Source organism: Mesoplodon bidens (assembly GCF_964165515.1).
Source record: "Mesoplodon bidens genome assembly, chromosome: 7".
Lineage (NCBI taxonomy): Eukaryota > Metazoa > Chordata > Mammalia > Artiodactyla > Ziphiidae > Mesoplodon > Mesoplodon bidens.
This window is the reverse complement of record NC_138164.1, coordinates 82,404,703-82,417,211: the sequence shown is the minus strand read 5'-3', so window position 1 is coordinate 82,417,211 and position 12,509 is coordinate 82,404,703. Positions and strand designations below refer to the sequence as shown.

Below are 12,509 nucleotides of genomic sequence, written 5' to 3'. Positions count from 1 at the left end.
AAGCGTCCTAGACCGGGTAACATTATCATGGCTAACACACTGGTGGATGATGACAAATTAATGTGTTACTATTTGTCTGGGTGTTGCAGTTTGGGAATGGGATCCTTGGAGACGTTATGCCTAATGCCAAAGTTAGAAGAGAATTTGAAATCCCAGGTCTGCCCTTTACCTGCCTTCAAATGAGGCCTCAGAGAGACTATCCAATCATCTCTGCCCCACATGTTCTATGAGGCTGGATTTCAAGACAAATATGACAAGTGACCATGTTTAGAGTAAAAGTTAAAGACTGTTAACTAAGGTGTCAGTTTCTGTGAAAATGAACCAAAAAAATTTATAGAGTTAGTTTAAAAAAAAGAGAGAGAATGAGGAAGCCCTGTACATGGTGATAGCTCAAATAATTATAATTTTTCCATGGAGTTTATAGTGCCCTAAAATGTAGCTGTATTACAAGCTAGGTTATAAAACCTCTGGACTAGAGAGAAGGCATTTCTCCATAATAGCCAAGAGCTTTGGAAGAACAAGTTGTGAGTATAGTGCAGGAGAATTAGAAGTTGGCAAGAGAAAAGGAAATGAATATAAGAGAAAGCTGCAGCTAGGAGAAGAGTGATTTCTTGTTGATGTTCTTTTAGGAGAAACAGGGCAAATATCTCTAAATAACTCACTGTGATTTAAAATTTTTTTGGTAACGTGAGGATTTTCATTATAGTAAAGCAAATTGAGTATATATCCTGTTGAGTATATATCCTAAGGCCAATATTAAACCCAAATTCTTATACCTTGTTCCTCCCAAAATCTACACAAAGATTTCCTTAAGATCTTAGTATGCTTCTAACAAGATGGCAGGAAGTGGCAGAATATATCCTAAACAACATACAACCAAGCTTCAGATGAAAATGTTAATACTAATAAGAGCAGAACACACCATTCCAGTGAATGAAAAGTTGACGTGAATCAGTAAGATTCCTGAAATAAAAGTCTTGGCAGTTAGGTGATGAAGTCACCTGCTGGGTCCAGAACCAAGATTCCATGTTTTTACTGAGGAACTGAAATTCAAAATGTCAAGTATTAGAAGAGAAAGACAAGGCAAGGTCTAACATGACCAAGTCTGCAGAAATTTAACTCACTGATTTTATGAAAAAGATACCACTAAATAAATGAGCTCTAATTTATTATAGTCAATGTTGTAATGACAAAATTGCTACCATGCTTGACTACATTCAGTACAAACTCAAGATGGCCACAGTTGCAAAGTATGTTTCTTAATGAACCTGGCTGCATCCTGTTGATGTAGCTTGAGCCCTTGGAAGGATTACATACAATTTATAATGACAGACATTTCACAGGTTTGTTCTCTGGCTGCTAGAAGACTCATCAATAATTCAAGAACACAATACCCTTTGTGTATAATTGTTCCATTTCTTTCCCTTTTGCAAAAAATCATTCAGATTTCAATCATTAAAAAATCATTCACATGTATACCAGCATAGAACATGTAAACCAAGAAATGTTCTTGTTGGGAAGACTACAAAAGGAAGAAAGAAAAATCTTATAAACTTTACAATTTCATATTATTATGTAACACAAGGCAAATGATTCTTAAATCAAAAACATAAGGAACAACAAAGGGTTTTCATTTATGCTAAAATTTATAAAAATTAAAACTTCAAAGGGAAATTTTATTGTGTGACATTTTAAATATATGGAATTTAGTATATAAAAATTATAATATGATTTAATCCTGGATCAATCACTTACTAGCTGGATTACCTTTGGAAAGTTGTTAAATCTCTATTATCTGCAGTTTCCCTATCAATAAGATATGTAGATTAACAATCACACTGATTTTTTTAAAGAGTAGTGATAAAAAATGACATAATGTATAAGTAAGTGTACTTTACAAACCATATAAAAGTAAGAAATACTCTAGCCTCCATCAAGTAACACGATAAGGAAAAAATGTTATTTAAAAATTACTCAAAACTTATTTTTAGGGAACTTGTTTCAAAAGCATTAATTGTCATGCCAAAAATTTTCAGTTCATACTTTGTAATAAGTCTAATTTAGTCCCTTTAATAAAAATATTAAAAGGTACAAAAGGCAATTTCACCTCCCTACTCCACCATAGTATGTTCAGAAAATCCTTTCATATATAATCAAATTAAGGGGATTTAATCTTAATAACATAAAAGCAAACTGGAAATGGAAATATGTAATTGCAGTAAATTGAGAATATTCCTTAGTTTGTTCATTCATCAAATAAATTGTTGCTTTTCAAGTATGGTCAATATATGAAAAAAAAATCAATAACTATGTTGAACAATGTGAAAGCCATCCTGGTTTTTCTGAATTGTTTGGTGGGGGGGGGTTGTTATTGTTTTATAAGACTGTTTCCTGGGTACTCTCTTCTGTCTCTCTAACAGGGACTGGCTATTAAATTCCATGTTTTACCAAACCACACCAGCAGAGGAATAAGCAAATTAGGAGCTGCACATTAAGTACAGGTCAATCATTAGTGGATGTTGAAACGTTGATCAGCAATACTCACAACACCACAGGCCAAATGACTAGATAGTCTGAAATAGAATGAATAGCATATAGTTAAGATCATGGGCTCTGAAATCAGATATACTGAATTCAAAGAAAGGTTTTGACTCCTACAGCTGCGTGACGTTTGGCAAGTAATTAACTTCCTAATACTGGTTTCCTTATTGTTAAAATGGAGATAATAATTGCACCTATCTCAAAGAGTTGTGAGGGCTAAATAAAAGAATCCAAGGAAAGTACTTAGAAAAGCACCTGACACACAGAAAACAATCCATGAGTGTTAAATCGTATACGTAAAGAAATGTAGACAAAATAAAAGATTAATTTTTCTCACAAACTTCTTGATAAGGAATTCAAATCTCTGGCACAGAAAAATCAACTTGAGATCTCCTTTAAAATAAAATATGCCGGGCTTCCCTGGTGGCGCAGTGGTTGAGAGTCCGCCTGCCGATGCAGGGGACACGGGTTCGTGCCCCGGTCTGGGAGGATCCCACATGCCGCAGAGCGGCTAGGCCCGTGAGCCATGGCCGCTGAGCCTGTGCGTCCGGAGCCTGTGCTCCGCAACGGGAGAGGCCACAGCAGTGAGAGGCCCACGTACCGCAAAAAAAAAAAAAAAAAAAAAAAAAGCCAAATCATTGGACTTATTTAACTCTCTAAATTGTGCTTTTTCACTACACACACACACATGTGTACATACATACAAATACATGCATATACCACTATATAAGATGTGTATATATGAAATTTATCTTAATGTCAGGAAGGGTATAGCAATGCAGAAATTGGGAATGCAGATCATAGGACCTGTGCATTTCCTCAATGAAGCCATTTAATTTTTCAATGCTTCTGTAAGTTTAAATAATTTTGATTTGTGGCTAGTGAAAAAAAATTGTCCATTTATTCCAGATGCAGTGGACTGGCAAAAGAAAATGATTCAAGGTGGAATAGAGTCACACATGTATTGTACAACTTAAAGGCATGCTAAACCTTGCTAATTCAGTTGGAGATGAATAAGAATGCTTATCAGTTCAGGTAAAAGGAAGACACAAAATTTAAAAAATCTACTCATTGCTAAGTGGCTAATAATGGTAAATTCTCAGGGAAAAAGGATTTTTGGTTTTGAGCTCTCATTTATTTATTGTTCTTCACACTTGATGTACTTCCTAACAATTCAACGGGAAGAGAATAAGTGAACCCCTAACTTAAATAGGAATATGGAAAGTGGCCCACATACATTACTCTTTCCATTCTTGTAAGAGATATCAAATTGCATTTTTTCTTGCTTTCAAATTTGGTGTCAAATGTAGTGTTGGGTGTAATCTTGGACAAAGTCTAGTATAATTTTTTCTATGTTTAAAGGTTTTCATTCTTAAGGAATAAATCTCAGAAAGGCAACATCCCATCAGCTGATTTTTTTTACAGCGGTGGTTGATCACTTTGTTTATTTTGCATTCATCCAAGATATATGCCTTTCTCCGAAAGAAGAGGTTAAGAAGACATTAACATTTGCAAAGTCCTTTGAGAGATGTGTTACCGAAGTGTAAATTATATCCTATTAGACCAGCCTTATTGAACATGAATAAATTACAAAGAAATGAGTGTCTTTAATAGAGCAAAGATATTATTAAAAAGAAATCTGAATTTAAAGAGTTTGAATATATTTAAAATTTTGAATATGCTTGCTTTTCCTGAATTAGTGTTCAGTTTTGAGGCAGTTGGGCAAAGAAAGGTACTAAGTCTGGAAATATTCATGTGCTAGTAACAGCCATGTTTCTCTCATCATGGATTAGAACACTATAAATGTTTTGAGATTTTACATATATCAGAGGCAAACGTAGCCATATTTTTTCCTAGAAATGAATATAAGCAATTAGATAGTTTTGAAATCATAATCACTGCTCCCATAAATTGCTAAATTAGATGAAATATTTGTATCCTTGTTATTCAAAAAAAGTGAATTTTCAACATTCAACTGCTGAGTAATGGCTGTTTGTGCAATGCTTCCACTAAGATAAATGAAAGTTTTACTCCTTGCTACTCGTTTAAAACTCCTTTGCATTTCTACACAAGAGCCCATTTTTCATTACCAGGAAAGGTATGCAATTTGAACCATGCTACTTTTTATTCACAGTAAATCAATATGTGTCATAAGAGCAGAAAAGAAAGTAATATTACTCGCTATCATTGGACCTTCTCTTAGAGCAAGTCCTAGAAGACATTGCCAGGTTGGGTTGCTATAGCAACAGAGCTCTGGTACCTCTCTTGCTTGCCTTGTTATAGTGAGTTGATTGCTACCACACAGATATAACCCAGAAGAATTTTTATGGTAAAGAAGAAATTACAAAGAATCAACAGCAATGTGTGTGACTTTTCCATTGATCTGCGATGATTTAATTCAGAACTAGTATAATGACTCTATAACATTTCAAAGCCCTTTGCTGACTTCCAATTAAATTATTCATTGCCTTTTTTTCAGGCCTCTTAAGTAGTCAGGTTTCTTAAAATGTGAAGGAAAAAAAATACCCAGACCCTTTAGAGTGTTAGCATGAAACCTGATATGGTTTTACCCAACTATAAAAATCTGCTATGAAAATGTTTTGAAATAATATTAATCCACTTAAAAATATCAACAATTAGTAAGAAGACTCAAGAAGACTATACTGGCAATATAAAAAATTATCTTTTGACTTCTTCTAAAATGTTATCAAGACAGAAAATAATATATCTGATTTTCTTATATAGGCCATATAAGCCATTTTGAAGAGTGTCTGACATACAAGTAAACATCTAATAAATATTGTTATAATTTTATTACTATCACAATACAGTCAAGCAAACAAATTATATTATTTTCCTTATATTACATAGCACTATTGATTATGCAATTGTAATGCCCTTTGTATTCTGAATATATGTAAAGTAAAAATGATATAAGGAGTACACTACTATACAGCTGAGCCTTAAACATATTGTAAAAAGTTGCAAGTCCTTTTTAGAGGACTAACTAACCTTGTGAATAAAAGTCTGCATCTAATGGACATGCCAAAGGGAAGCTGCTTGGAATGGAGTGTGTTATGGGTTTGGGAGTCAGGACCTAGATTTTGTGTATCATACTATTTACTTGAGACCTTAACCTAAGTCTTTGTCTTTTTACCTGTAACAAAAGGATAAAAACATTTTCCCAGCTGAGTGGTAGAGGATTCAGTGAGACAATGTATATAAAGCACCTGTTACAATGCCTGGCACAAACGATACTTTTAAAATTTTAGCTGTCTTTCATTTAAAGTTTTCCAGTCATTTCCTTGAATCATAATTTCCAAATGGAACTTATAGGTAAAACTGAGTATAAATTCAGTATTTCTTAGAAGTACTTTGATATACATGGATTTTAATTCTGGAAAATGTAGAAAACTTTCATTTCCATATAATTCTATGTTACAAATTATTTTTTAATTGATTTGATTGATAATGTCTTTCCCAAAGTATGTTTTCATGACCCCCAGCCCAGGATAATGCTCTGGGGAAAAATAAAAGGTGGCAGAGGGACCATTTCTACAGTCAGATACATTTGGAAAATGCTACATAATACATCTCATTCTAGTGATTAATAGATCACATTAGTATATTCAACCCTCCAAGAAATCCCAGATAACCCCAGAAATAAATCAGTATTGCTTAGTGGTAAAGAGCGTAAATTCAGAAGTTAGGCTTTTGAACCTCACTTTCATCACTTATTCCCTTATAACTTGGGAAGTTACTCAACCTCTGTGTTTCTCAGCTGTAAAATGGGAATGGCAACAGTGCTTCCCACACTGCAATGAGAGGTTAAAGTGAGATATATCACGCCTGCTCAGACAGAGGCTGAGTCAATTATCAATAATAAGAGTTATTAAAGAAGCCTGTTTAAACCCATTACTGTGACCCTTCTTTATGAATAATATTTTTGAACATCTTCTGGAACTATAATTCCTTGGAACACGCTTTGAACAATGTTAAAATTAGGGTAGTGGTAAATTGTAATTAAGTAAAAAATTATTCATCATATTAGTGCCCAAAACAAGTAGCACCAAAAAAGTCAGCTACTTCACAACATGTGACCCCACTGGCTTGCTCTCATGCTTCTACTATCAGAACACTAGATCAACTGTGTTAAGTGTAAAGATCTTACCCCCATGGATGTTCTATTCATTAGAGCCATTTACACCCATTTCATGCATTATCACAGATCAGTTTATTGCATAATATTAGATTATTTGCATGTCACTAAAAATTGAGCCTTAAAGGAAAGAGATATTAAATGATTAAAGCCTTAATGACTAGCAGAGAGAAAACTAAGCATATGGCTTACTCATGGGGTCTACAAAGAGAAGGGACATTATTAAGATGTTTACACATTTCCTAGTGCTAACGGAAAACAACTTGAGTGAGTTTTCAAAATGGAGAAATAAAATAGTAAAGAACAATAAGGAAAGGTGAGAGGTTCATCCCAGGAAAAATATGGTACAAGTTCACAACAAAATGCAAAGCCCTCCCTGGTCTAGACAACACCATGGCTCCAATGAACTTCCTTACCCTTGTCCAGAAGATCGGAAGCTTAGGCAAAGGGCCAGAAAAATGAGCAGTCAGCTGATTAATCTGACACCTTTTAGAAATCCTTTTATTTATTCTCACATTTGCAATTGTATCAGGTTGCTGACTTCTCTTCTTTTAAAGAGTTCTTATTTTTCATCATCAGAAATAAATGCAAAACAGAAAAAAATAATTCACTCATAATTTAATGACCTCTGAAAATTAAAAACCATTTTCAATTATTCCCGTTCACTTCAAGTCTTATTCATAATTATACATCATTTCTACATGGGTATTTTTATATGTAAACACAATTTCAAAGTCTGTTTTTTTTTTCCACTTAACATTATATCTTCAGTTTTTTTCTCACAACGATACAGAGAAGACTTCAAAATGATCATTCCTAGTACCTGAATGGTTATATTCTTCCATGATCAAACATGCAAGTGATTTCCAATTGTGCTGTTATATTGATACAACAAATCTCTTCCTTCATATAGTTAGTTCTTTCTTTTAGATTAGTGGTTTCAAACTTTAGTATGCATCAGAATCACCTAGAAGGCTTGTTAAAGCACAGGTGTCTGGACCCCACCCTCAGAGCTTCTGATTCAATAGGTCTGGGGTAAGGCCCAGGAATTTGCATTTCTAACAAGTTCCCAGGTTTTTCTGGGAACCACTTTTAAAAATTACTGTTAGATTATTTACATGGAATATTATCATTGTTGCATTGGGGTTGACAAATCAAATAGTATAGACATTTTCATGGCATCTAACACATATTTCTGGAAACCTTCCTACAAGCTTATTCAGCTTTATATTGTCAAATGACTTCTCAATACTTGAAGCACGGGTAGATACCAACTAACTGAATGAACAAAAGAACAAAGGAAAATTCTTACTTCTCTCCTCCTCAAAATCATAACATTAGGCTGAGGTTCATCTACTTACATTTCAAAGATACACAGCATGGCTAAATAGTAATATCTAAATCTCTGTTACTACAGACATCAGCAAGGAGGTTTTATCATCACTCAAAAGTCAGTGAAAAATAGCTGTTATATTTAAACCTTGGAAGAGAGTAAATCTGTATCTGTACCACACAGTTAGAAATTAGCTGCATTTAGCTTTGTCCACCAGATAGCTCAAAAGCAATGTTGTTCATTGCAAGGTGCAGGGCAAAAATCTGGCTATGAGAAATTGTTTGATAAACTAGAAACAAGAGAATTCCCACTTTAGCAGGGGATTATTAGCGTATTTGCCTAAAAGCCACTGTCAGAAATCTTGGAGGTTTCCCCTTGTACTAAAGGGTTCTTTATATTATATATAATATATTCTTTATATTCTTTATATTGAGATTACTCCTTCACCTTTAAATGGAGACCTGTGCATATAAACAAACATGTCTACATGAGAATATAGATGCATCTACATAAGTAACATTAGATAGCCATGTATGCAAAGTATCTACATATGCTTAGCAAAGATATCATCTGCAGAAATGTCTTCTGCACTCTTTCTCTGTAATCTTAATTTTTTCATTCTTTTGTGTTATTGTGTTGATTTGAATGCATAATGAGAAAATGTGTTCATATATATGATAACCATAAAACCATACATAAGTCAAGTCATTGGGTGTTGTCAACAAACTTTGGAATTTTGTTAGACATAAAATTGTTAACTCTGGCTCATGTTAAGAAGAGTAAATCAGGAGTAATTGTGTTAGATAGAGATTTATTAATAGAATCATGTATTTATGACTTTCTAAGGGATAGTGTTTTCTATGTCAGTGTTTTTTGGTGATTGTGCTCTCTTTATTTTATTTTTTTTAACAGTAAGCAATTTATTATAATGTTAAAAATAAACCTGCCATACAAATCAGGCTTTGCATTCCTAGGTATTTACCCAACAGAAATTAAAGCATATGCCCATACAAAGATTTATACGTAAATGTTCATAGCAGCTCTATTTGTAATAATCTCTAACCGGAAACAACCCAAATGTCTTATTTGACATAAGTGAATGAATGGACAAATTTTAGTGTATCCATATAATGGAATGCTACTTAGCAATAACAATAAATTATTAACACAGGCAACAACATTGATGAATCTTAAAATAATTATGCTGAGTGAAAAAAGCCAGAAAATAGAGTATATACTGTAGAATCCCATTTATATATATATATAAACCTTGATAAAATGCAAACTAGTGTGTTCTCTTTAACTAAAAGTAAGGCAACATTCTTAATAGCTTGAAAGGACCCTAAATTGTTTTTTTGCATGGATAGGTTCATTATGACCACAGGAAGACATGGCTGCTCTCAGGACGGACAGAAAACTAGGAGACAGATGCTAAGATACCGTATATATTTCATTTTATGAAATAATATGCATAAATGTATCCACTTACTATGTACTATGTCATAAATATGACTATATTTGGAAGTCTTAGCAAAGAGGACAAAGTTTAAAATACGCCAATGTTAAAAATGCAAACTTAAGAAACCCAGAACAGCAACGCAGATACCATGAGGCAATCATTCCCCTAGTGTGTCTGAGAATTTGACCAAAGGCACTCTCTACTTAATTCGGGTGTTCAAAGAAACTTAAAGTTAAGATATTAGCAGCAACAACCATCTAACTATCATTTGAAAATCAATACCTCTGAGTTTTTTTGACTAATAACTGCCAGTTCCTTATAATGTGTTAGTGCAGAATGACAATCAATTAAATATAGCCCCTGCCACAAATCCAAAAGTACTGGCCAAAGTGTGCACACATCAATGAGACATTTCTAGTTCATCCATTCAGTGCAGAGAAAAAAATAGGGAAAAATGTGTGTTGAAAGGTGCATATGGCCTGCCTGTGAAATTTCAATTCCTGAACTCCAGGGAATGAGAGGTAAAAAGTCTCTAGGTATAACCAGATACAAGAAAAGTTTTGGTAGAATCCCTTTACTCCATCAGGGTAGAAATGGGCCCCAATTCTTATCAATGGACAAGCCAAAAGATAAGAATTGAAATGAAAATATATTAATGGATATTTTCCTTTTTTGACAAACAGTTTCTTTTGCAATTTAGGCAGTAATGGATTCTTTCTTTTTAAAAAATTAAGATTTAAAAAAATGGGTTAAAAATTTTAAAGTGAAATCTGAAAAAATAGTACAAGTTAAAAATTTTTTTTTATTGTGGTAAAAGTCACATAATATAAAACATACTAGTTTAACCATATGTAACTGTACAGTTTAGTGGTACTAAGTACATAAAAAATAAAATAAATAAAATAAAATAAAATAAAAAAGCTGATGGGGCCTGAACTAAGGCTGTGGCTTTGGAGAAGAGGTAATTAGAATGGTTGCTTCACTCAAAACTGATGAGATTACAAGAAGGTAGGAGGGTTTAAAAAACGAACCAAAGGAGAACAATAAAAGAAAGTGTTGTTATTCCACAGGCAAGGTCATGCTCCTCTGAGATCTTTAGCCCTTTGTTGTAGGAAATGACTGAATGGGCCCTTTGGTTACACAAATGTAAAATAAAGGTATGGTCTCTCCACCAAATGGGGAAGTTTCCACAAAAAAAAAAAAAAAAAGTACAAATTATATGTGGATGGAACAAAATGAGAAAAAGTGAATGACTAAAATTCACTAAAACACTATTTTAAAACATCTATCACAGCAACATGATGCTATAACTTGCTGGGCCAATCAGTGAATAACCACATTACAGTCAGTTCTCTTACTGAAGGCTCTCCTGGGACTGTAGAAGCATGAAACTGCACATTATATTCTACTGTGGTAACTGATATTAAATTCAAATGCTATCTCTAGGGAATTTGATGCAATTTTCTTCAGTAAAGTGAGTCTCAATTCCTTTATAAACAATACATGCATAGATTTCACCAAAAGGAAACTATTTACTGAAAAGAAAAATGGAACATCAAAAAATATTTTAAATGTTAAATATGATACACTTACGTTATTCACAAATATAGACATCAAATTCTTTGACAGTTGACTAAATATGGAAGACCAGATCCAAATAAATGTATGTAATATATATTTTTGCCTAAAGATATTAGGTTACATTAGAGGGAAAAACATCTAATTTATTAATCATGTGTTTTGTCAACACTTCCATTATAAAAAAGAATAATTGTTTAAATAAATAAAACCCTATGTTTTGATTCTAAGCTCCAGGGCTTAATAGTCTCAAGAAGCCTGAGCTTCAGTTGAGAAAGGCCAACTTAGTAAAATTTAAAAACATCTGTGGAGGTACTACTAAATCACCATTTATTAATGTGTTAAAGCAAAAGCAGGCTGGTTGGCTAAAATAAACATGTTATCCTTGTAACAAAGAACAATAAGTGATGACTGGGCCAATTGTCTACTCTAGGGAGGCCATTCTCCTAAACTGGTTCTCAAGCCCCTAATAATAACATATCATTATATCCCTTTCATTGCCTTTCCAAAGCAAAATAGCAATTATTACCTGAACATTTTTGTTAGATCAATAAACACTGACCTAATGTTAGATTAAAATACAAAACGATTGACATTATTTTTGAAGGCTAATTATAATTAAACTTTTCTTTAAATTAAATCTTGTAGAGCCTTAAAAAATTGTCATACAAATAACTTTCAGTCGAAAGTGGTCATTAAAAAGAAAACTTTACACTGGAAAAAATTTCTACTGGGTCATCACTGATTTGAGTATGTTAAGAATGTTCATTGATTGTATTAGATGTACACATCCAAATTATTCAGCTCTACAAAATAAAATAAAAAGGAAAATATTTTAACTTATTCAAATGACAAGACAATATAGCTTCTCAGAATCATAACCTCTATTCTTTAGGAAATGACTAAAAATAAGATAGAAGGACTCATACTTATTAATTGCAGATTTCTAGGAGTATATCAGTGCTTTATTTTTCACTTTCTTATTTTTGAAAAGAAGAATTCCTGGTCTCAGAAAAAGCAACAAATATATTTTGAGAGGTTAAATTCTCTTGATTATTAACAAAACAGATCACAGCCTGAAATGTTACTTTATTGAGCCAATAATTACAGTCAAGAATTGTTCATGACATCTAGTCAGATTTTTAACTAGGATGATTGTAAAATGGATAGAGGCCACCAAACCATTCATTGGCACAGGCTCACGTTTCTTTATTCTAACCCAGAAAACCAGTAAAAAAATGGCAGTCATCATTTAACCATGCCATTGTAATGAGTTTTGACTGGCCTCACTCTGGTTTACAACCCAAACTTTTTGAAAAGTCATGTTCAAATAATTTGAAAGTTATCAGGACCTATAGGTTAATCATTTCCCAAACTTGAGATATGGAAAACCAGGGCAGAATACTGTTTTTATTACCCATTGAGGTGGATTTTCTTCC

The 12,509-nt window shown here is 33.1% G+C and overlaps 1 protein-coding gene across 4 annotated transcripts in view; it reads right to left on the bottom strand.

Annotated features, from left to right (window-relative positions):
- GAS2 (growth arrest specific 2) overlaps positions 1–12,509 on the bottom strand; it is a 124,100-nt gene that overhangs the window by 39,929 nt on the left and 71,662 nt on the right. The gene's annotated exons all lie outside the window — the stretch shown is intronic.